General features: G+C 36.7%; 1 pseudogene; it reads right to left on the reverse strand.

The window, feature by feature from the left end:
* Nucleotides 1–1,715: 1,715 nt before the first annotated feature.
* On the reverse strand, nucleotides 1,716–2,216 carry LOC107528594 (large ribosomal subunit protein uL11 pseudogene; annotated as a pseudogene).
* Between the last annotated feature and the right edge of the window lie 3,670 nt (nucleotides 2,217–5,886).

Raw genomic sequence — 5,886 nt, forward strand, 5'->3', positions numbered from 1 at the left:
AGGTATTACTCAAGACAGAAACTCTGTGACCAAATACATTTGGGAGAAACTAGGCTAAACAAGTCAGACAAATTTCTTTGTTGCAGTACTTCTCAGAGCAGTGAAAATGTTAAATTGGATGGTGCTATACATATGATATATATTTATACATAGAGATTCTTAGAGATTCTTAGGGAGCAAGGTTCTGTAGACCATACCAAGGAAAACTGAAATATTTCTCAATTCATACATTAAGTCTTCAGGATTGTACTGTGTATTGGTATGCACTAATGAGAACACTAAATGGTATGTAACTCATCTCAGCTCGATGAATCATCTACCTTTTTCTGTCTAAATTCTGGTTCACCTTTCCCTTTTGTCTCACCTGTGGAAAAAGGTCATTATTAAAATGTGCTTTAATTTTACCCTAGAAAACTTTGTCAGCAGGAAGGAGAAAAAGAGCTTTATTTCTAACTTGAAATTATACCAGGCTATAACTCTGGTTAATAAAATACTTAGATCCTTGATGAAAGAAATCGTCGTAATAACGATATTCATCATCATTATTTCTTCAGAAAGAGAATTGGCCTCTGGGTATACTTAGGCTAATCCCATCTGCCACCACAGAATCTGGACTTTGAAGCAAATGCATTAGGTATTTCCTGGTTCACATCCCCAGATAATGAAGAGCTTCATTAAATATAGAAAGCTCTCCATACCCTCTGCCTCCCAGTGGTTTAATATATAAAAGCTTGTGCTAGACACAGAAATTATATTTACATTATCAAATCCACAATGTTGTATAGTCAGTTGTGTGAGAGAGACTTAAGGTCACTCTCTATCCAGCAGCTGACAAAAGATAATGTTTGAATTTTACTCTCTTCTTTGATTGATTTTATTTAAAAAGGAACAACAGAAACAATAAAAGTGATACAAAACATTTCAAAGCCAATTTGCAAGTAACAAGAGCTTGCTTTTCTGCAAGAGCAAAGATGTTCCAGTTGAAAGATATGCTAACATCAGCTCTTGTGATCTTTCCTATCCCTGCAAGGCAGACAAAAACACCTAGCTAACAGGACCTATGCTGGAAAATGAACTAGAAACCTGGGTAAAGCTGCTATGGAAAATTACCAGACTGCGTATTATGTAAATAGTATTAAAGTCAGAAAGTCAGTTCAGGCAAAATGCTATCTTGGCTGCCTGCAAGCCTAGTCTTGTTCCAAGGCTCTGGCACTTAAGGTCAAGGAAAGATGTAGGTGCCTACAGAGGCATCATGCCTGACAATGGTGTGTCACTGTGTTTTCTTAAATGGAAGCTCTAAAATTGCTTTTTAAGTGTTCTGATAACCTATGAAACAGTTATAATCTATTGTGGGAATTTTAATTATCCAAAAAAAGAGCATTTCTTATGACCTATCTAAAAAGTATAAACTGTGGCAAGGTTTTGTGAAGGAATCTGAACTATTGGGTAAAGTATATATATCAAATCATGTGAAATTGTCAATATTCTACTGTTTTGACTCCCAAATTTTAGTTTTATATTAAGGTAATAAAATAAAAGGAAACTAAATGTTATAATGAATAACTGCTACAAACTGAAATTTAATCTTTTCTTTTCATCTAATTTTTCATCTCTCATTTTCTGTATCTTACTGCACACAACTAAAAGAAGTGAATTCACATTAGCAACATTCACCCTAGAAATTGCTGGGGTTCTTTTTGGTTGTGAAGTGATCTTTAATTGAAAAGTTTTTCTTTATAGTCATTTATGATGTCATGAGGATGGTGGCCATCAACATTGCAGCCTGCAGACTGAGCAGTCCTCAGGATGACTTTGATGGTTCCAGAGCATTCTCTAGCTAAAGATCTGTGCCAAATCTGTTGGGCAATGTTGACAATCTCATCAAAAGTGATATTTCCACTATGCTTAAAGTTTTTTTGATTCTTTTTGTCTTGTGGTGGTTCTCTGAGGACTTTGATGATCAGGACTGAGGCAGAAGGCACTACCTCAACCTGGGCCTGTCTGTTCTGAATGGTCAGTTTCACTGTAATCCTCAGGCCCTTTCAATCACTGGTTGCTTTGGCGATGTCATCACCAACCGTTTTTGGAGACAGGCTCATTGGGCAGATCTTGGGGGCCAGGGCAGATGTGGCACCCACTTCCCCACCAGTGCACCTCAGATATACGACTTTGATCTTGTTGGGTTCAAACTTCTGTGGCATTGTGGAGGTGGCTGGTATCAAATGAACCTGGATTCTGTACTGCTGAAGAAACTTGCATCTCAGCCCCTTCCAAGCAGAAAGCCGAAAGGTGATTTATCTTTTAATGAAAGAGAAAGAGTGCTCTCTTAAGACAACAAAAGAATGGACATATTTTGGTAAATTTTAGTACATTAAATTAAAGTCATCTGTATATCAAGGCAATTGTGAACAAAGTTAAAAGACTTGAGAAACATTGAGAAGATTTTGGCAACTTATATAATAGAGACTATAACAAGGTATTATTAAACAAAATGTTCAAAGAACTACAAGTTAATAAGCAAACCCAACAAGTTGATAGAAAAATGGATAAAGGATAAGAAAGTTAAGTTACAAAATAATAAATACTAACATCCAATTCCATAGTTGCCATAACAAGTTACTACAAACTCACAGACTTAAAACAACACAAATTTATTATCTTATAGTTCTACAGATTAGAAATCTGACACAGTCTGCAGTGCACTAAAATCACGTCATCAGCAGGCAGTATTCCTTCCTGGAAACTGTGGGAGAATCTGTTTCCTGCACATTCAGGTCATTGGCAGAATTAAGATTCTTGATATTGCAGTGCTGAGGTCTTTGCTTTTGTGAAAGCTGTAAACTGAGAGTCATTCCCAGCTTCTAGAGGATGCGACATTCCTTGGCTCGTGACCCAACTTCCTCCATTTTTAAAGTCAGCAATGATAGGTAAAATCCTTCTGACATTGCATTTCCTTGATTCCATCTTTAATGCTTTCAAGAGTTTATGTGATTGGGTTAGAAGAACCAGGGTAATTCAGGATGCTCTACCCATCTCAAAGTCTTTAACGTTAACCTGCAAAGTCCCTTTTTCCATGTAAGGTAACATATTCCTAGGTTCTGGGGATTGGGATATGATTAGTGGGCATCATTTGGCCTCTACAGCCAATAAAAAAAGGTAATGCATTTAAATTCATTTGTAATCAGAAAATATAGATTTAAAAAATTAGATGTGATTTAATTAAATTGAATTGTCAAAGATTAAAAATTGAATTTTATTTTATCCATTAAATTGGCAAAATTAGAAAAAAACACATGACAATATCAAGTGTTCCATAATATGTGGGGCAACATAGACATAGTATGTTTATAAACCAGCAGAGGGATATACATTGGTGTAGTTAAAAAACATGTGCTAGAAGGCCATTTAAACATATATAAATAAAATCTATATATTTTACGAATATATTATGGATATGTTTATATTAATAGAAATATTTTTAAAATAAAAAAACATATCCATCAAAATAGTCACAATGATTGCCTCAAGAAGAGAGTGTAAAGAGAATGTGGCTGGGTAGTAATCAAAATGAGCTTTATTTTATCTGTAATTTACATTTTTTTTTTTCTAAAGCCTGAAAGCCCAATATGTAAAATAATCAAATAATAACAGTCCTTATTGTGGGAAGTGGGATAGTTTTTAATCTGGGTTAGTTTTTAATCTGTCTATACATTTGGATTTTTTTAACTTGTAAAATAAGTATATTTTAAGAGAAGAAATGGGAGATCTCTCTATACACACATACTCACTTAAGTGTCTTTAATAATTGTTTAAACCAGGGTCTGCAAATTCGAACTTTTGAGCCAAATCATGCCTGATGCTTGCTTATGTAAATAAGAAGTATTGGAAAACAGCCACTGTTAGCATATTGTATATGGACGCATTTCTGATACAATGGCAGAGATGGGTCATTGCAACGTAGGCCAGATGGCCCACTAAGCCTAAAATATTTACCATCCGGCCCTTTTTATCCCTTTTGCTTAGAAGTGATGCCTCATTAGAGCTGCCTAGGACTGACTGTCACTAGAGCTCATGGCCTAACCATGGGTAGATGGGTTTCAGAATTACTCAGCATTAAGTAAATCAACTAGCTTCTTAAAAGCTGACAGATCACAGTGTCTGGTTAAGAGTAACTGCTAATGGAATTATTTAATGTATAAATCACATATTTATTTTCAGCCACAAGACTATTATACTTAAAGGCATGTACTGAAGGGCAGTTTTGTTTGGTTCCTGACTGGAGACAGCTAGTCAATCAAATAATTATGCCCCACTGTGCTTATACAGAGCTCTCTACCCAGGTTTTTTACAAGCACTGTCTAATTGAATCTGTTCATCCAGTATCTCAATGATAGAACTAATATTCTCATTTTATAAAATAAACTGATTTTCTGATAAATCAGGTGAAGTTATTTGTTTAGTATATTACATAGATGACTAGACCCCTCACTTCTTGCTGCCTAGTGTGAATTTTTTCTGTTTTCTTCTCTATTGAATGAATCTATAAGTAAGATAAACATTTGATGGGTTAGATTGCTGTTTCTTAAAATGATAAAGAATCCTATATTAGGATATGGCTTAGTTCTAGGAAAATAAAAAAAATCGGAGCCTGGCCAGGCGTGGCTCAGCTGTTGAGTGTGTCGACCTAGGATCCATGCGATTGGTGTTTGATTCTCCGTCAGGGCACATGACCGAGTTGCCGGCTCGATCCCCAGTTGGGGCTGTGCAGGAGGCAGCCGATCAATGACTCTCATCATTGATTTTTCTCTCTCTCTCTCCCTCTCCTTTCTTCTCTCTGAAATCAATAAAGATATATTTTTTAAAAATTGGAAATAATGTACAACTCTTGGTAAACCAAATTTCTCCAACACACTTGAACCTATAGGTGCAATTTGAGTCATATTTATGTTCCCACTGTTGTCCCGCTAACTTCAAGATCCTAGTTATTCAAACAAAAGTCTAACCCCTGTCACAATTTCCCACTAGTATTGCTGGCATTTTCCACATTGATCATGACCTGCCAAAGCTTTCTAGACAAAATCTTTCCCTGGCCCTTTGGGCACCAGTGCAGGTTTTAATTGCTCTATTGTCCCCTTTTATTCAGAGCCCTGCTGATGCTGCCAGCTTCCAGTTTCCTCTTCCAATTCCAGTACAGTATGGCAGTCTCCTGAGAAGAGAAAATAGTTTATCTGGCTCTCTTTTTATGTTCTTGCAGTAGGGTTTCTAAGGCTCCACTCCAAAATAAAAGCTTTTCCTGTGCACTCACCCAGTCTTTTTTCTCCTCAGGGCTTGCACAGGCCATTGGATGGTCAGAGGGCAACAGATTACTGTGTCTACCATGTCATTGCACATGAGTCCACCACTCTTCTAAATGCCCAGGTCTTGTAGGTAAGGTAGTTGATAGTATAGGTTCTTATTTCTCTGTTGATAATTTTCTTCTGGGGCCCATTCTGGTTTTTCTTGAAATAGTTTCTGTTACCTCGCCTGAATCTGACAGTCATAAGACATGTCTAAATCCTAACATTGGACATGAATAAGAACTAACTTTCTACCTTCTCGTCAGAGGTAACCAAAAATTATCTTCTTACCACCTCTGAACTGAGAGTGAGTGAATATAAGAACATATTGTTTGGGGAGAAATATTATTACTCATCACGCCAAAATACCCTGTCTCAATCCCTTGTTTAAAAATGATGGTTAAGCCCTGGCTGATGTGGTTCAGTTGATTGAAGGATCATCCTATACACCAAAAGGTATTGGCTTTGATTCTGGGTCAGGGCACACATCTGAGTTGGGGGTTGAATCCCCGGGGTGGGTACGTGCAGGCGACCACTGGTAGATGTTTCT

Source organism: Miniopterus natalensis, chromosome 6, assembly GCF_054644295.1.
Source record: "Miniopterus natalensis isolate mMinNat1 chromosome 6, mMinNat1.hap1, whole genome shotgun sequence".
NCBI classification, from domain to species: Eukaryota; Metazoa; Chordata; class Mammalia; order Chiroptera; family Miniopteridae; genus Miniopterus; species Miniopterus natalensis.